Below are 24237 nucleotides of genomic sequence, written 5' to 3'. Positions count from 1 at the left end.
AAATATATGAGCCCTGGAACAGTAACTGAGAGTTTACATCCTTATGCAGGTTTCTAAAAAAGAAATTGAAAAAACGTGCAGTTCGAGGAGAAAAAGAACACTAGGAAATTTAATGCTGAAGCCATGGTTTGTGCTGAAATAGATAGAGAAATGGAAGAAAGGGAGTGGTGCTCTCAGGGTGAGATCCCACCCAGCTAATCCTGCAATCTGGGAAAACAAAAGGCCGGAGGAATTATCTGTTCCAACCAAGCAAGGAATCAAAGGTTGTGCAAATGTGGTTCAAAGAGGCGGCCAGAGTCCAGCCCAAGCAGGCAGCAGAACTTGCAGCAGGAGCCACCTGATTTTGGCCTAAGAGTCATGAAGGCTATGAGAATATAAACATTTTGGAATCTTCCTCTAAGATTAAGGAAAGCCTCCCTGGCAATTCTGAGGTCAGGTAAGGCCATTACAGAAGTAAAGCCTGGATTGTGTTGAGAATCCGGGATGCTGGAGATGCCAGAGACCTGGGATATGTGCAAAGGAGAGCAGCAAATGGAAGCAGCCCCAAGAGGGAAGTGTGTAGCAGTCAGCAAAACTTGAAGGGAAGAACCATCCAAGTCCTTTGGTAGCAGACATAAGAGTTACAGGATCTGGAGTTTGCCCTGCTGGGTTTTAGTTAGGCTTTGGTCCAGTATTTCCTCACTATACTCCCATTCTCTCCCTTTTGGAACGGTAATGTATATCTGGTGCCATTCTAAGTTGGAGGCACACAATTTGCTTTTTTTATTTTATAGGAGGTTACAATTAAGAGATTACTTAGAGACTTTGACTTTGGATTTTTTTTTAACTTGTGTTGAGACGGTAAAAGACTATGGGAACCTTTGAAGTTGTTCTAAATGCATTTTGCATTATGAGATGGCCACAAGCCTATGGGGGTCAGAGACTGGAATGTGATAGTTTGAAAGAGAATGGCCCCTTAGCCTCTTCTATTTGAATGCTTAGTCCTTAGAATTTGGGAAGGAATAAAAGTGTGGCCTGGAGGAGGTGGGCCCCTGGGGATGGGCTTTGAAGTTTCAGAAGCCCACACCATTCCCAGCTAGCTCTCTTGGTCTTATGCTTGTGTATCAAATGTAGGCTCTCAGTTACTGCTCCGATGCCACGCCTGTCCGCCTACTGCTATGCTCTTAAGTCTCATAGACTGACCCTCTGAAACTGTAAGGCCCCACTAAATGTTTTCTTCTGTAAGTTGTCTAGGCCATGGTGTCTTAGCATGGCAGTAGAAAAGTAACTAAGACAGGATAAAGGGACAAATCCTTAGACTGTAATTCAGCTAGGGATTGTACTTGCTTTGTGAAGTGGCAGTTGTAGGTTCTCCTCCAAGATCCATGACTTCACTTGCAGCAGGCACAATTTCCCTTTTGTTAGTGCCCGCCACTGGTATGAATACCACTACTGCACCCTTAGGGCTATGATGTGGCTCATCGGTGTTATAGTTCGGTAGGGCTGTTAGTTGCTTCCTTCCTTTAGAATACTGAATGGCACCTTCTGGTATCACAAAAACTAGTCCTCAGGAACAGGCCTTTTGGGTCTGCTCCAGTTTAGAGGCTCCTGGACTCTGTCTTAAGTAGATGGTGTTTTCAGCAATAGGGGCTTACCTTCCACCTCTATGGGTCAAGCAAGGAAAACGGCAATAGCACATAATGTTTGGGGAGTCTCTTGAACGACCCTGGAAAGAAAGTCTGCTGTTGAGGTTTATGTTAAATGGTTTTTGGCTCTTGGGGGAACACTGTCAAACCAGATGGGAAAATTTTATTTAAAGTATACAGTTAGAACTGTATGGTATGTTTATGTGTATGTGTAATTTTTAGGTAGTATGATTCCATATGACTTCCTCAGACATCCTTTCTGGTTTTTAACCCTCCTCCTTCCTTCTGTATTTATTTCTCTCTATTCTCCCTAATTAGACCCTCCTTCCTCCTCTTCTGAGGGGCTGGAAAACCATCCAGGAGCATTTGTATCCCATTAAACCTAGGCTTTTTCTAATTTAGTTTGATTTGTTTTGATTTGGATTATTGTGTCAGCAGAGAGGCTTATTGGGGTACAGGAACTTTTCAGCAAGTATCTGTGGAGAATGATGTCATTGCCAAGGGGTAGGATATCTCTTTTTGGTAATGTTCTATGCTGATTTCCAGAGCGGACAGACAGACTGCAATCCTACCAACAGTGACGGAAGGTTCCCCTTTCTCCACATTCCCTCCAGCATGTACTGTCTTTTTCCGTTGCTGATCTTTGCCTTTGTGACTGGAACAAGATGAAATCTCAGAGGTATTTCAATTTTCGTTTCCTTAATAGCTAGTGTCTTAGTCACCGTTCTGTTGCTGTGAAGAGACAGCATGATCACAGCAACTCATAAAATGGAAGAACTTATTTGGGACTTGCTTAGTCTCTGAGGTTTAGTCCATGGTCATGGTGGGACACACGGCAGCACACAAGCAGACATCTTGGTGCTGGAGTAGTTGGTGCTGGATCTGCAGGCAGCAGGAAGAAAGAGAACCACCCACCGGGACTAGCTTGGGCTTCTGAAACCCTAAAGACCACCCACTCCCCCTGCAACAAGCTTCCTCTAACAGGGCCACACCTCTTAATCTCTCTCAAGTAGTACCACTCCTTAATGACGAGGCATTCAAAGATTTGAGGCTATGGGGGTCATTTCTAATCAGACCATAACATCTAAAGACCATAAACACTTTTTGAAACACTCTTAGTCAGTTTTTCCTTCTTTTCAGAGCTCACCGTTCAGGTCCCAGGCCCATTTTTTTAATAGGTCATTTGGGTTTCTTTGTTTGTTTGTTTGTTTGTTTTGACAATTTGTTTCTTGAATTCTTTACATAGTCTGGATATTAATACTCTGTGAGACGTATAACTTTTCAAAGATTCACTCCCATTCTGTGGGTTTCCTCTGTACTTGACTGACTCTTTAGCTATGCAGAAGCTTTTCAGTTTTATGAAGTACCACTATCAAGCGTTGGCCTTAATACTTGGGTGAATGCAGTCCTATTGAGAAAGTTCTATCCTTTATCTATATATCACATAGGGGACTACTTACATTTTCTTCTAGAGTGTTTACAATTTTAAGTTTAGATCTTTGATCAATTTTGTGTTTGTTTTTGTGCAAAGTGATAGATACAGGTCTTCTTTTACTCTTTTGCACATGGATACTCATTTCTCCCAGAAGCATTTGTTGAAGACGCTTTCTCTTCGCCAGGCTATTTACTTGGTCAAATATTCAGTGGCTAAAGTTAGGTGTACCCATGTTTGGGTCTTTACTTTTGTTCCACTGGTCTACATGTCTGTTTTTGTGTCAGTACCATAGTGTTTTTAGTATTCTATCTCTGTACTATATTTTAAGAACTAAGATGGGAATTGTTCTTTTGGGGGTGCGGGGGCAATTGCAGCCATACTCCACGGTGAATGGAAGGCCGGGCAGAAACCTGGACACAAGAACGAGAGGAGAACCTGAAAGAACACTGTTCACTGGCTTCTTCATCATGGCCTGCTTACTTTTTAACCTTTTATTGAACAAAGATTTTTTTCTCACATAATAAATCACGGTTACAGATTCTGTCCCCCTCCACTCCACCCAGTTCCTTGCCACCTCTCCTCCCATATGGATCCACTCTGTCTTGTCTCTCATTATAAAACAAACAGGCTTCTAAGGGATAATAATAGTATATGTGCTGCCGAAGCTAGCACTCTAAGGGATAATAATAAAATAAAACAAAATCTTAACACATTGAAATTGGACAAAACAAACCAACAGAAGGAAAAGAGCTGAACAGAAGGCACAAGAAACAGAGATCCACTGGTTTACACACTCAGGAATCCCATAAAAACACTAAACTGAAAACCAGAACATACATACAAGGGACCTGGTACAGACCCATGCAAGTCCTATGCATGCTGTTTCCCACTACCAGTGTGTGAAGGTCAATATGTGGCTTAAACTGTAGTAGTGTTTTTCTTTTACATATTTAGGTGCCCTTGTGTTTGGGCATAGATGTTAAGAATTGCATCATAATCTTGGTGGATATTTCCTCTGATGAGTAGGTGGTGTCCTTCTCTAACTCTTCTGATTAGTTTTGGTTTGAAGTCTATTTTGTCAAATATTAAGATGGCTACACCAGCTGCTTCTTAGGTCCTTTTGCTTCAAATATCTTCTCTTTCCATTTTTTTTTACCCTGAGGTAATGTTAAAGTGTACTTCTCGGATGCAACAGAAGGATGGATCATGATTTCTCACATCCCATTCATAAATCTGTGTCTTTCTCTTGGTGAGTGTGACCAATGATTTCTGATTCCCATTATTTTGTTGGTGGTGGTGGTGGTGTGCATGTGTATGTGCGCACACACACTTCCCTTTCGGCTTTGCTGGTTTGAGATTATTTATTCCCTGTGTTTTCCTCAATGTAGTTAACCTACTTAAGTTGGAGTTTTCCTTCTGGTACCTTCTGTAGGGCCGGATTTGTAGATAGATACGTTTAAACTTTATAATGGAATATCTTGTTTTCTCTCTCTCTACAGTGACTGAAAGTTTTGCTGAGTATAGTAGTCTGGACTGGCATCTGTTGTCTCTTAGAGTCTGCAGCACATCTGATCAGGCCCTTCTAGCTTTTAGAGTCTTCCCTGAGAGGTCAGGTGTAATTCTGACAGGGCTGCCTTTATATGTTATTTAATCTTTTCCCCTTGCAACTTTTAACATTCTTTCTTTGCTCTGTATACTTAATGTTTTGATTATTATGTGCCAAGGGGACTTACTTTTAGAACACCACTCTACTTGGTGTTCTATAAGGTTCTCATACTTTGATAGTTATTTCTTCCTTTAAGTTAGGGAAATTTTCTCTTAGATTTCCTTGAAAATCTTTTCTGTGTCCTTGACCTGGGTTTCTTCTCCTTCCTCTATTCCTATTCTTAGATTTGGTCTTTTCATGGTGTTCAAGATTTCCTGAATGTTTTGTGTCAGAAATTGTTTAAATTTAACATTTTCTTTGATATATTCATTTCTTCTATTATAACTTCAACACCTGAGATTCTCTCTATCTTCAGAATTCTGTTGGTGAAACTTGCCTCTGTAGTTCCTGTTTAAGTTCCTAAGCTTTTCCTTTCCAGATTTCCCTCAGTTTTTTTTATTCTATTTACACTTTTGTGTCTTGAATTGTTTTATTCATTTCCTTGCACTGTTTGCTAACATTTTCATACATTTCTTTGAGGGATTTATTTATTTCTTCTTTAAGACTCTCTATCACATGCATAAAGGCTGTTTTAAGGTCTTTCTTGGGCTTCAGCTATGTTGCAATACTCAGGGCCTGCTGTGGTAGGACTGGGCTCTAGTGGAGACATATTGCCCTGGCTGTTATTAACTGTGGCTTTTATGCTGGCATCCAGGCATCTGGGTTGGGGAAGATTGTAATTCTAGGTGCTAATATTTGCCACTATCTGTGTTGCTTGGGTATTTTGTTCCTTGGTGGCTACTGCTCTGTCTGCTTCTTAGTAGAGTGTGACCTTCATTTGATAATCCCACATTTTACTGTCTCGAGGTGAAAGCGTAATCAAATCTTCAAACCCTTTTCCCAGAGCGACCAACTGGAACAGGCTAACCTAACATTTACAGTACAAATAAAGAAACCTTTTACTTTCAACTTTCCTAGGACTGGTTCCTAAGAAGCAAAACAGCAATTATAATTTTTTTTTTTTTTTTTTTGGTTTTTCGAGACAGGGTTTCTCTGTAGCTTTGGTTCCTGTCCTGGAACTAGCTCTTGTAGACCAGGCTGGCCTCGAACTCACAGAGATCCACCTGTCTCTGCCTCCCAGTGCTGGGATTAAAGGCGTACGCCACCACCGCCCGGCTTTATAATTTGTATGTATATATGTGTGCATACACATCCTCAAGCGTTAACAGTAAAAATGTTAACTCCCAGCACTCGGGAGGCAGAGGCAGGCAGATCTCTGTGAGTTCGAGACCAGCCTGGTCTACAGAGCTAGTTCCAGGACAGGCTCCAAAGCCACAGAGAAACCCTGTCTCGAAAAACCAAAATAAAAAAAAAATAACAAAGATTCAAATCATATCGTAGAGTAAGTCACTTAATCACTAAGGAAGAGTATAAGAGGGGAAAGGCAGTACAAAAAACTGGAAGACAGATTTCATAGCTGTTGAATCAAGGCAATGGTTGCCCGCAAAGGAAATAGATCAGAGTTCCAAATAAAAGACATTGTAACTGAAACAAGTTAAAAACTACTCAAAAGAAAGCTGGGCCTTGCAGGCGGATCTCTATGAGTTCAAGGCCAGCCTGGTCTACAGAGTAAGTTCCACAACAGACTCCAAAGCTACAGAGAAAACTGCCTCCACACACACACACACACACACACACACACACACACACACACACACAAACCTACTGAAAAGAAATTCACTTTTTCTGTTGAACGGTGATCCTCAGAGCTCCAAACTCCAACTCATCTATCTCCCTCAGATAAGACAAAGACTTTAAAACTGTGGATAGGCAGGTCCTGTCTCTGTCCATTTTCAGAAGTAAGAAACTTGAACAATGGGACTTTGATCATTATCAACTCTTACTGTTAGGCAAAGTCTTAGACAACTGGGGGCAAAACAGAATGGCAGTAAAAATCAAGGGGACAAGGCCAGAGAAAAGAATTCCTTCAACCCTGTTGGCTGAGAATCAAGAAAATCTCAAAAATACAATAATGAATCTTATTTATAGTCAAACCATGTCCTGATCGCTCTGTGACCTATCATAATACTTTAAATCAATTTTAATCTATATTTTTATCTTATCTGTCATTTGGCTTGTATATTATAGCTCATAAATCATGTTATTTACCAAAGAAAAGATCTTCAGGTATATATGGGCATACCAAAATGTTTTCACTTAATCTTCTATGTAATTTGAGTGATGTAACTCCAAAACCTACGAAAACTGTGTATACGGCTAGTATCAAGACAGTTAAGTGCAACTTTGCCAAATCCACAGTCTGAAGAAGCCTCATTGTTTCCTTAAGTCACACTCCCTCCACGTCTCCTTCTCAGCTTATATTTAAGCTTATATTAAAAACTTTTTTGTTGGGCATGAGACACATGCCTTTCTTCCTAGCAATTAGGAGACAGAGGCAGATAGAGCTCTGCAAGTTCAAGACCTTCCTGTTCTATACAGTGAGTTCTTGGCTAGCCAGAACTACATACTGAGACCTTGTTTCAAAAAGAAAAATACAAAACAACAAACCTTTTCTTAACAAAGTCTTCTTTGGCTTTACAAAAAAGAAAAAAGAAAAGAAAAAGAAAAAGAAAAAGAAAAGAAAAGAAAAGAAAAGAAAAGAAAAGAAAAAAAATCCACTTCATTCACTTTGCATCTAAGAACACAAAAAGATCCAGAAAAAAGGAATGGGATGAGAGAGTCAGTGTGAATGGAAACAGAGAGATTAGGAGTAGCCAACTACTGAGGGACAAAAGGGCATTAGAAATCAAATGCAGTCAGAAGAGAAACCAACCTAATAATAGAGATGTCAATTCAGAAGGAGCAAACAACAGCTATGAATAATATATAATATCAAAGTATACAAACAAATAACAGTATAAAACAAGTATCAATAAAGCTAAATGAAGACAGAGTGTAATATAAAGTAGCTCAGGACTTTAACACCCAGGCTCATCAATGGGAAAAGCATTTAGACAGAAAATCAATGAAGAAACAAGAGTTAAATCACACACTTGGGGCTGGGGAGATCATTCATCAGGTAAAGGAATTTGACAAGCCAGCCTGGCAACCTGAGTTCAAACCCGAGGACCCACAACATGGGAGAAAAAAAAAACACACAAAGTTCTCCTCTGACCTCCATATAAATGCCATGATGCACTCCTCCTTAAACCCCCCATGGTAATAATAAAAAATACGACCTCTAAAAATTCAATTTCCCCTTCACTAAATGGAGATAGTAAACATCTAAGGAACATCCCAAAGCAAGAAACAGTGATTAAACACCTGCACTCTGAGCACTTGGAAGGCGGAGGCAAGAAGATTATGATCCCTATGCCATACAGACTAGCCCAGGACACATAGCAATACCTTGTCTTTTTAAAAAGTGAAAAAATATAGTCCATTCCACCACTAGGAAATCCATATTTGCCTCTTCAGCACATGGAACATGCTCTATGATAGATCATGTGATAGCACACAAAACATGTACCAACAAGTATTTTTAAAAATTGATATCATACCAACCATTTTTCAGATCACATAATAGCAAACCCAAAAATGAATAACATGAAAAGATTTAAAAAGTATACAAGTATGTGTAAAATAACTTTCTTTTGAAAAACCAATGGAGACAGAATTTTAAAAAGAGAGGTTTTTGAAGAAAAAGATAGTTAAAATAATCAAACCCATGTCTATTTTTAGACCAAAGAAACAAAGAACTGCTTAAGGAAAAACAAAACAAAATAAAATTTAACAGGGCTGGAGAGATGACTCAGCAGCTAAGAGCACTGGCTATTCTTCCAGAGGAGCCAAGTTCAGTTCCAGCACCCACATGGCAACTCACAACTGTCTGTGACACTTTTATGCAGACATATACACAGGCAAAACACCAATGCAAATAAAAATAAATTATTAAAAAAACTTGACAACCCTTAAACTGGAGGAAAAAAGGAAAGACTCAAAGTAAGAGAATACAACAAAGAATAAGGGTTGCAAAAAGTCTTATTAGAAATTATTATGAACTACTATATGTCCAAATTTTGGTAACTTAGAAATGGAAAAATATCACAAAAACATAAACATTACCAAAACTTCATTAAGGGGAAACTAGAAAACATAAACAAGCTAGTGGCAGATAATAAAAGTTAATCAGTAATAAAAAGGTTCCCATTTCAGAGAAGCTCAAAACCAGAGAGTGACATTAGGAAGTTTTAGCAAACATTTGTAGATGAAATAATATAAATTTTCCTTAAAGAGATTCCCCTTAAATAAAAGAATTTGTCCAAACATATTCTACAAGGTTAATACTAGCTTTCTACCAAAATCAGATACAAATACAAGAAATATTATAATCTTCTTTTTCACAGTTTTATTATTTCCTTTTTTCTGAGATAGGGTTTCTCTGTATAGACCTGAACATTCCTCTGAACACCAGGCTGGCCTCAAACTCAGAGATCTACGTGCCTCTGCCTCCTGAGTACTGTGGGATATTTAAAAATATTTTCATATGATATATTTGATCATATTCTTTCTCTTCTTCCAAGTCCTCCCAGATCTTCCACAGCTCCCTACCCACCAAGCTTCACATTCTCTTTCTCTCACTTAAAACAAAACAAAACCAAGAAGACAGCAAACACCAAACCAAAACAAGAAAAAGTACACACACACACACACACACAAAGAAAAACATGCAGTCTGCTTTGTGTTGGTCAACTGCTACTGAGCATGAGGTCTGTCCTGGAGTGTGGTTGATATATTCAATTATCACTCCAGTGGAGAAAACCAATTTTCTTTCTCTCAACAGGTAGTAATTGGAAATAGTTTCTTGGTTAGGAGCAGGACTTTGTGCTCACTTCCTCTTGTCTATACTGGGATTTTGTCTGGCTTGAATTTGTGCACATCTTGGGCATGCTCTTACAGGCTCTGTGAGCTCAGATGTGCATCGGTCCTGCTGTGTCTGGAAGATAGTGTTTCCCAGAGTTCTCTAGCACCTGCGGCAATAGTTCCACCTCCTCGTCCACCCAGAACTTTGAATCCAGAGAAGAAGAGTGTGGAGTCATACAGACATCCACTTAGGGCTGAATGTTCCAAAGTCTCTCACTCTATTCAGGTTATCTAGCTGTGGGTCTCTGTGTTAATTCCCATCTACTGCAAGAAGAAGGTTCTCTGATGAGGGTTAAGCAATGCAGTGATATGCAAATTTCATAAGTTATTCTTGATGAACATGAACACTCAAATCTTCAACAAAAAAAATCTTCAACAAAATACTTGTAAATGAAATCAACACACAAAATGATTATTCCCTGTGATCACAGGAATGGGATGGTGGTAGAATATACACGAGTAAATATATGCGATGCATCATTACCAACAAACGGAAGGATTAAAAAACATAGTCACCTCAATTCAAACAGAAAAAAAGCATTTGATGAAGCTCAGCATCCCTTCATGATCAGAATGCAAACACGGCTGAGCATAATAAAGGCCACTGTTAGGAAGGCCTAACATTTGCCGAGTGAGAAGTGGAGGAAAACTTTCTGATACATCTGAACCAAGCAAGACAAGTGCATATGCTTTTACCACTTCATCCACCATGGCGTTAGGCACTCTAGGTAGAATGAGTAGGGAAGAGAAAGAAATAAAGGACATCAGGTTAGAAAAGAAGGAAAACTGCCAGTGTTTATATATGATGGGATCTTACAGATCAAGAAAACACTACTAACCTACTAGAATTAGTGAGAGAGAGCCAGCCAGATACTAGGTAAAGCCCCTTCTCACACAAACGCAGCAATCAAGAGTATGATCCTCTAGGATCCAAGGGGAGAATCAACTCTACAAAGTTGTCTTCTGAACTCCACATATATGTCATAGCAAGTGAGGCACCCCAACAACAATAATAATGAATAAAATGTCTTTAAATAATACAGAAGTGGAGAATGGAAATTTAATATACAAATAGCAGTAGTATTTTATACTATAAAAGGAAATTCCATAAAACAAATCAATAACTAAAATAATACACTAGCTAGGAATAAATTTAATTGAAGAGATCAAAAACCTCTATAACGAAATTATAAAATATTGATGAAAGATTAAATAGCTCTCCAAGACATTGCAAGATATTCTGCTGTAATTGACTGGAAGAAACAATATTGATAAACATTCATATTGCAAAGCAATGTACAATTCAATGCAATTCCCATCAAAATTCTAATTAGCATATTTCAAAAAGCTAAAAGACATTCTAAAATGCATATTGAACCTCCAAATATCTTCAGACAAAGCTATTTTGACTAAGTTGAACAGAGGAGGAGGGACTATGCTACCTGACTTTAAAATACACCTCGAAGCTGTATTAATCAAAAGTGCTGACATTAAGACCACACACACAGACCAATGGGACAGAGTAGACTGATTGAAAGGAAGTCTACACCATGACAGCAAACACTCAGTACAATTAACTACAGAATAGAATGAAAAAATGGTCAACATACTCCATCCTTAGGTAACCACAATTCAAAGCCATGAGAGGCCAGAAGGTGAGAAGGTGCAAAGACCCCAATTCAATCCTTAGCACCCACTGAGTTCCACAAAGTTCCTCTAACTTCCACATGCATGTTGTGACACACAGGCACACACAATTAACTAATTAATTATCTCTGCAGCTCTTTGGCCAACCAGCCTAGCTAAATCAATCAACTTCAGGTGCAGTGAGAGGTTTTGTCTCAAAAATTTAAGTAGGGTGCAATCAAGAAAGACATCTGGTATTGAACTCTGATGTTCACATTTATGAACACAGTGCACATGTGCACACATGCACACACACAAAAACAAGTACACAAAAGACTAAATATAACAAATGTTGATGAGGATGTGGGTGCAAGGGAACATGTTGTGGGTGGAAATATAAATTAGTGCAGCCATTATAGAAAACAGAATTGGTATTTCTCCCAAAATTAAAATATGGCAATATATAGAAAGGAAATGAAACTAGTGTATCTACACTCCTTGTTCTTTACTGCACTGTACAGAACAGCCAAGAAATGGAAATAACCTAATGGGGACAACTGAAGAATGGACTAAGAAACTGGTCCACATACACAATACAGTTTTAGAAGAGGGTGGAATTTGTAACTTGTAGTAAGATGGGTGGAAGTGGCTATCCTGCTGAGAAGTGTCAAGCACAGAAATGGAAGCAGCACTTGGGCTCACTCATATGTGGAAGTTATTACAGAAGTGTAGAACGGCAGCTACAAGAACTCAGGGAGCCTAGTGTTCAGGAAGGGAAGAAAGCTGACACTGGATAATCAATTAAAAGTTGGAGAGAAGCAAAAAGCTACAGTGAGGTGACTGGAGATAACGAGGAGAAACTGCACTTTTCAAAGGCCAGAAAAGAGAATTTTGAACATTTACACCCTAAAAAAAATTATCATGTCTTTGAAATAAACATGATTAGCCTGATTTAACCATCATGCAACACATAAATGTATCAAACCTTATATATTACTCAAAAAGATGTACAGCTCTCTATGTTTAAGTATTAGTTGAAAAATAAAGCATTTCTGTTATTGCCAGGTAAGTTCTGGATAGCTAATATAACATACTGCCTACACAATGCCATATTGTATACTTAAAATTTGCTGGGTATAGGTCATTTCCTTAAAAAATTATATTTTTGGTTTATTCTTTGTGAATTTTATACATGCATACAATGTATTTGTATTGCAGTCACCTCCTACCCCACTCCACCAACTCCACCCACATCCTTCCGCCTGTGTCCTTACAACTTCATGCTCTTTTTTAAAAAGTTTTCATTAATTCTTTGAGAATTTCATATATTATAATCATATTAACTTCTCTCCCCCAACTCCTCCCAAATCTACCTCCTTAGTACCCATCCAACGATGTGTCCTCATTTTTTTAATACTCTACTAAAACCAATTTGTGCTCTCCATGATCTCACAGGTGTAGGGGTATCCACTGGAACATGATCAACCTTACGGAGCCAAATCCTTAATGAAAATGGACTGTTTCTCTCTCAGAAGCCATACCAGTCAACAGCTCTAGGGGTGGGGCTTGGAGCCCAATCCATGCCGATTGTTGACTGGTTTGATCTTCCATAGGTCTTGTGTGATGACCACAGTTGCTGTGAGTTCATGAGTGGAGCAGTCCTGTCCAAATGCAATCCCACTTACGGCTAGGCAGTATACAGACACTTACCCTCTGTACTCTGACAAGAACCTTCCAGCCAGCAAGGTAGAAGCTTCCAGGTATGTTTGATTTCTCCAACTCCTGTGACTAAAATGTGTGGTATGTTCAGCAATGGGGTCTTACCATTAAGTTCTGGTGGGTAACCAGGAACAATGGCAACCGTTTCTTAATATTTTGGGGGTCTCTTGGGCTGCCCTAACTGCTCAAGGGGACATGCCCCACACCAGGAGCTGGGATCTTTTGTTTAGCAACCTATACCTTGTGGGAGGAGCATTATTTCCTGTGTAGGATATTCTACCTAAACTCCTGAGAAGGTTTCCATATGGCCATTTCAAACATTCTTAGTGTTAGTTATTCCTCCCCCACTTCCTCCTCTGCCCAGCCTACCTTTCTCCTCCCCATCTAACTCTCATCTCATTATTTGAGAATAGATCTTATGTTGTGTTCTTCCAGCTTAGCAAAAACCATACCTACTAACTTCCCATCCTTCTCTCTTTTAAATAACCCACTAAGCCCAGTTAGTGCTTCCTATGTGTTCATGGGTATGGGGCCATTCATTTATACCCACAGACCTGGGTCAAGGTAGAGACGAAAACTGATCAAAACTATGCAAAGAGTGAGCACTCTGTGTTAAGTAGGACATCGTTATCAACTCCCTTCTCTCACTGCCCTGTCTTGGGGAACATCACAAAGACGAGGCAGAGGGGAACATGAAAAGAGAGGAGGCAGAAAGAATGTAAGTAATCTAGAAAAAAAGGAATGTACATGCCAGAGGATGGGATTGGAGGTTGCTATGAGATGCTGTCTTCTAAACAAGACTGTTGCTTAGGAAACCACAGCAGCTCTGGTTACCTGCCCAGGACCTATACAAGATCACACCAGCTAAAATTCCACCATAGAGAGGGGAGGGACTCACAAAGGGCCACACTCCAAGCCAAAGAGGTACTGGCAGTTGATAGCTACTGGGGGACGGAAACAGTCATTCTTCTTTGGGGGTGATTTTTAACGGTGGGACAATGACCATGATCAGCAAGCCAGCTGACTTCTGTTACTCTAAATGTTATTTGTAAGAGCTGAATCTTATGGACGTTCCAGTTTTAGATTTTTAAGGGTCTTCACAGTGTTTTCTATAGTGGCTACATTAATCTAAATTACCACCAAGATTATGTAAGGCCCATAGCCCTCTGCCCCTGCATTTTCAGCACCATCTCTGCTACAGTTTTTTCTTGCTACAGTTTTCTTATTTCATCATACCCACACCTACTGAGGAAATGGAATATTAACGTAGTTTTGATTTGCAGTCCCCTAATGGCTAACAAGTTTCAACATTTTCTCATGTAGTTATTGCCCATTAGTATTAAAAATTCCTGTTCAGTTCATTACCTGGATATTGATTCAATTATTTATTCTTTGGTTAACATTTCAGGTTCCTTATGCATTTTATCCTTATTCTTCTAGCAGATGAATAGTTTATAAGATTTTCCTCTCGTGCTGTAGACTATAATTTTACTCTGCTGTTTCTTTTCCTGTACAGAAGCACCATTTGCCAATAGTTGTTCTCATTTCTTCAGCCAATAGACTCTTATTCAGCAAAGTATAGCCTGTGTCAATATCTTGAAGTATTGCTGCTATGTTTATCTCTACTTGTTTCAGTATTTTGCATTTTAGATTAATGTCTTTGATCCATTTTGAGTTGTACATGCAAATAGCCAGCTTTATCAGAACCATATGTTGTAGAAGCTATCTTTCTGAAATGTAAGTTTTGGCACCTTTATCAAAAATCAGTTGATGTAAATGTGTGAGTCTTTTTCTGGGTCCTCTATTGTATTCCATTCATTATTAATCTATTTTTAGACTAATACCATACTTCCTTTGATAGTATGTCTTTAAAATGTATTCTGAAATCATATATTGTATTGTCTCCATCAAGATCATTTTTTGCTGGTGGTTAGGTTGGCTATTAGGGTATTTGGGGACCCATGTGCACTTTAGGATATCCTTACAGCACTATTAAAAATGGCAAGTATTTTAATTGGTAGTATATTGTATCTACTGAATCACTTTTGATAGTATAGTCATTTTAACAATGTTAATTCAGCTGGGCAGTGGTGGCACACGCCTTTAATCCCAGCACTTGGGAGGCAGAGGCAGGCAGATCTCAGTGGGTTTGAGGTCAGCCTGATCTACAAGAGCTAGTTCCAGGACAGGCTTCAAAAATACACATTACTTCTGTGGACTCACAACATGCAAAGTCTTTCTGTTTTCTAGTCTCTTCTTTGTCTTTCCTCAATAGTTTATAATTGTCAGTATAGAGGTCTTCTTATCTCCTTAGTTGTTTATTTCAAAGTATTTTATACACACACACACACACACACACACACATATATATATATAGTTTTTTATTTCTTTGTCCTGTAGTTCAATTTTGCATACGAGTTATGTATACAGAAATTTCTCATGAATTTATTAGTTCTAAGAGGTTTTTTAAAAAGGTTTTAAAAATCTCTTATTATGTTATGTGTTTTGTGTTTTATCTGTGTATGAGCACCGTGTGCATACAGTATCCCTTTAGAGGGTGTCAGAACCCCAGAACTGGAGTTACAGACAGCTGTAAGCCATTACATGGGTGCAACCAGTGCTCCTCACCATTTTTTCAGACCCCAATTCTGAGTGCTTTGAGTCTTTGTATTGAGACATAGGATTTTGTAAGTTATCTACATCAGGAATAATTTGATGATTTGTCTAAAATTTCAAGTACTATACTTGCATAAAAGTGAAAATGGAACTTTTGTTTCTGATTTTAGCAGAAATGTCAGTTTTTTCCCTTTAGGTATGATATTGGTATGGATTTTTCATATGCAGGCTTTTAAGACTATTTTATGCATATGACTGTTTTGCCTGTATGTGCACATGTATACCACATGTGTGCTGGGCTCACATGGAAGTAAGAAGAAGGCAGCAGATCCACTGGAAGTGGAGTTATGGATGTAGATGCTAGGAACTAAATCCAGGTCCCATGCAAGAGATTCAAAATGCCTTTGTATTCTGAATTCTTTGATGTCTGCTGTAATGTTTTCCTGTTTGTTTCTGACTCCATTAATTTGGGTCTCCTCTTTCTTTCCTTTGGTTTGTTGGCCCAAGGGTCTCCTGATGCTGCTCATCTGATTTTCAGAATATTATAAGGGACTATTTTGAAAAAAAAAACTATACAAAATTATATTAGAAAACTCTCTTGAAGGGAAAAGGGAAAGAGTGCTTGGGGGAGTGGGAGGGTGGAGATGGAGGAAGGGCGGATATAGGAGCAGGGAAGAAGATATCTACATTAAGGGATCCATTTTAGGGTTGGCAAGAGACTTGGCTCTAGAGGGGATCCCAGGTGTCCACGGAGATGCCCCCAGCTATGTCCTTGGGCAGCAGAGCAGAGGGTGCCTGAACTGTCCTTGCCCCACTGTCACACTGATGATTATCTTGAATATCACCATAGAATCTTCATCTGGCGATTGATGGAGATAGAGACAGAGACCCTCATCAGAACAAGGACTGAGCTCCCAAGGTCCAGTTGAAGAGCAGAAGGAGGGAGAACATGAGCAAGGAAATCTGGACCGCGAGGGGTTGGTCCACCCATTGAGACAGTGGGGCTGATCTAATGGGAGCTCACCAAGGCCAGCTGGACCAGGACTGAATGAGCATGTGATCAAACCGGACTTTCTGAACGTGGCTGACAATGGGGGCTGAATGAGAAGCCATTGATAAAGGCACTGGGACCTATTTCTACTGCTTGTTCTGGCTTTTTGGGACCCTAGTCTATTTGGATGCAAAGCTTCCTAGGCCTGGATGTGAGGGGGGGGGGGCGTGGACTTCTCACAGGGCAGGGTTCCCTGCCCTCTCTTAAGGAGGGAGAAGGAAGAAGGAGGGTGAGTGGGGGAGCAGGAGGGGAATGGGAGGAGGGGAGGAAGTGTATATTTTTGAATGGAAAAAATAAATTAAAAAAAGAAAAAGATAAAGAAAACTCCTCTCTCTAAGTGTGGAGAAACTGGAAGCAATCCTATCAAATGAGTCAGGCCTGTGCCACCATCCCCACTCATTTCAATATAGTGCTGAAGCAGTAAGAACAAGAGAGAAATTAAAGGGATACAAACAAGAAAAGGTGAAATCAAGTTATCATTATCTACAGATAATATGCTAGGATAGATAAGAGACCCCAAAACTTCACCAGAAAAACTTCTTAAAACAGGAAATTACTGCAATGAAGACAACGCCATTTAAGGGAATTTACATTTGACCAAACATTTGAAGGAAAGAATGGGGCAATCCGCAGGAAGAGTTGCGGGAACCTTTTTAAGGACATGGAACAGGTAATGCTTGAGGGGAAAGTGTGTCTAAAGTTTCCCAAGATAAACAGGAAGAACAAACTGTGGCTAAAGTACAAAGAACGCAGGGCTGGAAGAACAGCACGAACTGAGGTCAGGGAGTCAGAGCTCCCAATACCTTAGTGGGCATAGAGACCTAGCTTTAATTGAGATGTATGAAGTAGAAACCTATTGAAAGATGTTTCAAGGAGAAAAGCAACAACATTTGATCAGTGTTTTAAAGGCGAGCAGGGAGGCCTTTCAAGTGCCTTATTCCATTAACCCAGGGAAACAGCAACAAAGGGAATGAGGGTCGCATTCTGAAGGAGATGCCCTTGATCTGCTTTCTGATAACAGACAGAGCATCAGAGAAACTTCTAGAAAAGACTTGGGGTTTTTCTCCCCTTCTTGAGGTGCCCCTCTGCTCTGCAGAAGGTCTTTTTCCCTGTGTCTGTGGTATGTGTATGCTTTCTTGCCCTCAATTAAATGCCTTTCTTCAAACTGCTTACTCTACCTGTGCCCGTTTGCAGAGTTCCAGATCCTCCACTAGCACCTGCCTCGCTTGAGACTCTTCTTGTTTTGTTTTGTTTTGTTTCTTAATTCTTTAAAAGGCAGAGAAAACAAACCCAACCAAGGCCCTTGGTCTGTATAACTTTGGGGACCTCGCCTCAGGACCTCTTCAAGGTGAGTAAGAAAGGCCAAGCCTTGAAAGGACAGGAAGCTGTATCTGTCCCATTCTGTAGCACCCTTCCCCCAGCCCGGATAGAGACTGGTGATTTTCTTTTCTTTAACCAGGAAGACCCCCTTCGACCTTCTAACTCTATGTCTGTGGGCCCTAGGAAGTCTGTTAAACTGTTTGGCGACTAGGGAGGGACCTGTGAACGGACACTGACACTACCCTGCTAACCTAAGCCCTGGCTCCAGAGCCCTGCAGTCTCCCTCTGCTCAGGGCCATCTGGCTGCCTGAGGGAGAGATTTGGAGAGATTTGGAAGGTTCCGCTTAACCTGGGGACAAACAGACCTTTGGATTTTGCAAAGCGCCTGTGTCTCCTACCCTTACTTTTCTCTTCTCCAACACTGAGAGAGAGAGAGACAGAGAGAGAGAGACAGAGAGAGACAGAGACAGAGAGACAGAGACAGAGACAGAGAAACCCACTACTATTTCGAACTAAAATTAGATGGTGGTTAAATGTCTTTCCTCTCCCTCTAGAAGCTAGCTGAGAGCTCTCCCACTGATGGTAGCTACCGTGAGCTGAGACTGTGGAATTCCTTCCTCTGTTTTTGCTTTTGAGGGCCTACTTGCTGAGTCCATAGGACTATCTCTTACATCCACCCTCACCTAACTAACTAAAGGGTCTTTCTAAAGAAAAGGGTGTAAAAGTCCACATTTAATCTGTGAGATGTGCGGATCCCACCCCGTGGGAGATTATGAGCTCACTTTATCAGGGACCTGGGCTCATCTTGAGCAGAAAACAACGATGTGGCTTTGCTGACAACATCAAGATGGAAGCAGCCATGGGACTTGGCTGCCATCTTTGCTAATGCTCTGTTTTTAAAAGGACAAATGCCATGCAACTTCACCACAATCTTAGCTAATGTGACAATCTACCATAGGCCAAACATGCGGCACCCGTAAAACTTCCGAGATAGAGCTGGGTGGTGGTGGTGCACACCTTTAATCCCAGCACACGGGAGGCAGAGGCAGGCAAATCTCTGTGAGTTCGAGGTCAGCCTGGTCTACAAGAGCTAAATCCAGGACAGGCTGCAACGCTACAGAGAAACCTTGTCTTGAACCCCCCCCCTCCAAAAAAACTTCCAAGACAGTCCTACTGAGCTGCTTGATTACAATTGCCTCCCTCCCTCCCCCCCTCTTTTAAATCAGACTAAAGAGGCAACACCAGGCCTCCAAAATGGTTTGTTTTATTTTAATGTTCAGTTTTGTTTTATATTAAATGTGAGCCTTTCAGTTAAATAACAGGTTAAGAAAAGAAACAAGCGAATACGGTGACCTTCTGAGTTTTTAGCTTTGTTGCTATTCTGTTGTTTTCTGTTTACTCTCCTCCAGATTACAGGGACTTAAACACAATTTACATATAGTGGATTGTGAAAAGCCTCTTCTAATTTAGATGATACTCTTTAAATAAAAAGAAAATCACTTATCATGCTTGCTTCCTATCTGGATTAAGTTATTAATAATAACAACAATTATAATATGGATTTACAGCTTTAAAGAAAGAAAATGGGCATGAGGTCTGGAAGACCCTATGGCAGAGCAAATAATCCCTTTTCTATTGTTCAGGCAACTACTTGAAATGCTCTGGGGTTCCTCTGCAGGGGTTAAAGGTATGTAAATCTATATCACAGAAAACAGGCCACTATTTAAGTCCTGGGGGAGGGAACCTCAATCTCTCTCTCAGAAGCCCTGGCACCCTAATCTGGATCTGTCCCAAGGATAAGGTTACAGAAGAGCTAGTGAGAGCCCCACCTTGATCTGTCCCAAGGATGAGGCTTGGAGGGAACTAGTGTGTGTCTCTCACAAGACAGGGCTTTCTAACCTTGATCTGACCTCCAATGAGGTTAGGAGAAAGCTAATATAATCTAAAAATGAAGTCTGGGTTGTCAGTGAAAACCAGCAGGGACCAGAACTGCAGTCCTGGGTAAGAATGACACTGGGAAGTGGTCCTGGGGTGTCAGAATCTGGCCGATCACTCTCCTGTCTCTCTGGATGCTGGGTTGAGAGACTGGCGGAGGCTTAAGTGAACCTCCATCAGTCTCTCCCAATCTTGTTTGCACTTTATAGATGGGGACAAAATCTTCCAAGAGTCCTTCAAGTTCCCCCACAGACTTGCCTCCTGCACAACTGGAGCAGGTTAGACCCTGAGGTACTTAGAAAGAGGGCCTTAGTCTTTTTCTTGACCCAAGCATGGCTTAAACGCTCTCCTGGGAATAATGAAAGTGGCCCCCAGTGGCAACTCTAAATTCTAATATCATCCAATAGCTAAAGCTGTTCTATAAATAGGAGGAAATGTCCTCTAAAGTTCCCTATGTCCAACTTTTCTTTTACCCACTAGATCATCCAGATATTGCTAGAAAACAAACAAACAAAACCCCTACACGATGGATTACCTTATGCGAATCTAATCAAAGTTTATTTTTAACATGTTTAATGTCTGTTCAAGCTTCACCTGAACATTACAGAAAGTGGTGCAACTGACCCTCCGGGTGTTCAATAACCATACTTGGAAGCCTATGACAATGTGGTCAGGCACATTGAAGGGGAGATCGCTCCTCTCCCCAGGCCTTCAAGATCAACTGGGTCCCACAGAACTATGGGGCAGAGGCAGGTGGATCTCTGTGAGTTCAAGACCAGCCTGGTCTACAGAGCTAGTTCCAGGACAAGCTCCAAAGCCACAGAGAAACCCTGTCTCAAAAAAACCAAAAAANAAAAAAAAAAAAAAAAAAAAAAAAAAGAACTATGGGGCATGTCTCAAAGTATCCTATAATTGTGGGAAGTTACCTGTTTCCTTGCTCAGAGGAGGTATCACTGAATGGCCGCTAATCAGCATCCTGTCTGTAAAGAAGAGAGTCAACACAGGAGAAAACTTCCTCCACACATCCAAATGAAACACCGGTCAGGCAAGGCCTCACACAGATGGATTAACTGACAACAGAGAGATTAGAGGAGTCAGAGAGGCTCCTCCCAAGCACAAATGATCCCTGAGGACCAGATCTTCAAATGGCACTGGCAGTAAAAAAAAAAAAAAAAAAGTGGGGCCTGGAGAGATGGCTCAGCAGTTAAGAGTTCTTTCAGAGGACTCGGGTTTATTTCCTAGTAGCCACATGGCAGCTCACTTAACTCCAGCCAGTTACAGGGGACCCAACACCAATGTGCACATTTTAAAAAAAAAGTGATTCATTCTGGCCACCTACACTTCCTCGCCCATCAGAAAGTATGACCAGGGTTGAAATGATCAAGATGATTTTTTTTTTTTGGTTCTTAGAGACAGGGTTTCTCTGTGTAGCTTTTTAGCCTATCCTGGAACTAGCTCTGTAGACCAGGCTGGTCTCAAACTCAGAGATCCGCCTGCCTCTGCCTCCCGAGTGCTGGGATTAAAGGCATGCACCACTGCTGCCCGGTTTAGTGTGATTTTTTTTATTAAAAGTGGGTTTTTTTTTTTACATTTTATATATCACCACAGTTTCCCCTCCCTTCCCTTTTCCCGCTTCCCCCCACCCCATGTTCCCTAGACTCAACAGTCCTCAGACATTGTACTGCATGAACCATATGAGATATCATTTGGACAACTATTTCCTACTAATTCATTTCTTCCTGATAACACTATCTCTTTGTAAAAGAGCACTTCTCACAGCTGTAATATGATGTCTAACCAATCATGTTCCCATTAAAGGAGGCTGCCAAATACCTTGTTAACTCCCAGGCTTGAAGAAATATTCAAGGTAATAAAATGGTGTCCTGGGACATTGCTGAACAGCTCTGAAAAAGATATGTCCTCTTTACATTGTCTATCAAATGCTGTTGTCTGGTTGTAACTTCAACAAAGGAAATCTGGATTTCATTCAGGTTTGGTCTATAGTGTATGCCTCCACTAGACATTACAGCTGGTGTATGGGCAGAGGCATCTCTTGCTGGTAAGGTACCACCTATAGGTTTCTACAGGATTCTGGTAAAAGGTTCTTGTACACAGTTCAGTCAGCTACACAATTTGCTTCACCTTCTTAAACAAAACTTATGTTAACCATGATGTTGAGGAACTTTCCACATCAACTTTGTCTCTCAATGTTTCCCATGGTTACAGAAGAATAAACTCAATGGGTGACTTCTGAACTTAGGGCTGATGAAATACTCCTTGAACTCTTGAATCAAACAAATGGCCTCCTCCACAGGATACACCTTAAGCCTTACAATTTTAGCAAAGGAATCATCAGTCTCCTTGATACCTACGACAAAGCCTGTCAAGGATTCTTTGGATGGTTGTCTTGCCTGTTCTCTTCCTCAAATAAGGGCAGAACCACCCCAGCTATTTTTCCAACAATGCTCTTAGTAAGAGTGGCATTTTCTATATGTTACAGATGCTACCCCCCTTGGGACAGCAATCTTCAAAGATGTACACCACCGCCACCTTGGCTATCTTATGTTCTGGATCATCACCACTGGTGAAGTTTTATCATGGCCCATGAAGTCAAGCCATCTCTGAGGACTGACTGCCCACCCCCATCTATGCTGGTGAGCAGGAAGCAATTAAGAGCAGTTAGCAACCCTAACTCCCTGAGAGCAGTCAGGGTGACCTCTGAGAGGGAGTAATGAGAGGCTAGGGGTTGGTCGACAGACAGGTAGGGTGAGGGGCCATGACTAGGAATAATGGAGGGGAATTTCCAAGATAGCAAAGATAGTGAGCTTCTTCCTCATCCTCCTGACTTGCGACAAAAGCCTGGCCGCTAAAACAAAGTGCTAGTGGGCTTCTGTTTCCCACCAGCAGGCCCTGTGCTGATGGACTGACTCAACAAGTTCTGTTTGCATCTGGATCGGGACGTGTTACACAACACTTGTGAGCCAATCTACCTTCCCATCTTTCTTCAAACTGACCAACCCTAAATTAGGGAAGGAAAACTCTTCAGAGACTTAAATAAAAAAAAAAAAAAAAAAAAAACAGGCCTCAAGAAAAGACCGGATTCTTCAGCTTCCCAAATCCTCCCTCCGTTTTGCAGAGGGTAATTTTGTGTGTGTGTCTGCAGCATGCCTGTGCTTCCTCACCCCCAACCCCAATAAACAGTTTTTCTTCAACTGCTAAGACAATGAAAGAAAGAAAAGACTTGAGGGTTTTGTCCTCTGCAAATAAAAGGATGGAACTATCATGATAAATGGATAAGATTACAGGTTATTGTCTGGCAGTTGTGGCCTTTACTCCCAACACTTGGGAGGCAGAGACAGGTGGATCTCATTGAGTTTGAGGCCAGCCTGGTCTACAGAAAGTTCCAGGACAGCCAGACCTACACAGAGAAACCCTACCTAGACAAACAAATGAAGAAACAAGAAAGACTACAGGTTTTACAGGGCTGGTGATAAGGCAAGGCAAACAAGAATCAAGTAGGTGGTAGACATAAGAATTGTGATTTTGGCCTAGTGGTGGTGGCACATGCTTTTAATTCCCATATTTGCGAGGCTGAGGCAGGGTCATCTCTGTGAGTTCGAGACCAGCATGGTCTACAAAATGAGTAACAGGACAGCGAGGACTACACGGAGAAAGCCTGTTTGTGGGGGATGGATGGGAGAGGAACTGTGGATTATTATTTTTATGGGCATGACTTTAGCTGGTATAAAACTGAAGAATCACTGGCATGTACAGTCGTGTGAAGTCACAGAATTGGATTACATTAAAAGCAATTGTACGTAGAAAGGATATAAAGATTGAGCCTTGTAGGACTCCAAAGTTTAAAGGTAAATAACATCTGAGTGGTTTAGCAAAGTAGACTGACAGACGAGAGCAGAGGTTAAAAGGAAAAAACAAGACGATGATAAAGTCTTGGACACCACATACGGGAAATGATTTCAGACAAATGGAATGACTAAGACATCATTTGCTATATTGCTTGGAGGTTATCGGTGACTGACTTTTACACAAACATTTTCAATAAAATAGCAGAGACAAAGGCTCATAATTAAAAAGATCAAAAGAACAAATAAAATTAACAAGGAAAAAAAGCCAAAGTGTAGAAAATAGCATATTTCTTTCAGTAATAACTCTAAACATAAATATCTTAGCTCTCTAGTTAACAGACAAAAACACTAGATGTTTGGATTTTAAAAACAGATCCAACCATGCATTCTCTACTACAAACACAAGTAAAGTCATCTGGGAAGAGGGAACCCCAAATGAGTAAATGACCTGTAGGCAAATCTGTTGAACATTTTCT

At 40.6% G+C, this 24237-nt stretch overlaps 1 protein-coding gene and 1 long non-coding RNA gene across 6 annotated transcripts in view; one reads left to right on the top strand and one right to left on the bottom strand.

The window, feature by feature from the left end:
- The window catches only part of Klf8 (KLF transcription factor 8), a 155281-nt gene that overhangs the window by 48318 nt on the left and 82726 nt on the right, over window positions 1-24237 (bottom strand). The window lies entirely within an intron of this gene.
- Window positions 293-23069, top strand: LOC126492979 (uncharacterized). Of its 3 annotated transcripts, XR_007589726.1 has the most exons (4): window positions 299-436; window positions 2172-2304; window positions 12868-13014; window positions 22396-23069. It is a non-coding gene; the product is annotated as an uncharacterized lncRNA (long non-coding RNA). The 3 variants fall into 3 exon arrangements; XR_007589727.1 differs by lacking the exon at window positions 2172-2304 and having other exon boundaries at window positions 293-436; XR_007589728.1 differs by lacking the exons at window positions 299-436; window positions 2172-2304 and adding an exon at window positions 669-711.

Source organism: Alexandromys fortis, unplaced genomic scaffold, assembly GCF_014885135.2.
Source record: "Alexandromys fortis isolate MF-2015 unplaced genomic scaffold, M_Fortis_MF-2015_v1.1 scaffold_318, whole genome shotgun sequence".
NCBI classification, from domain to species: Eukaryota; Metazoa; Chordata; class Mammalia; order Rodentia; family Cricetidae; genus Alexandromys; species Alexandromys fortis.
This window is presented reverse-complemented; position numbering and strand designations above follow the sequence as displayed.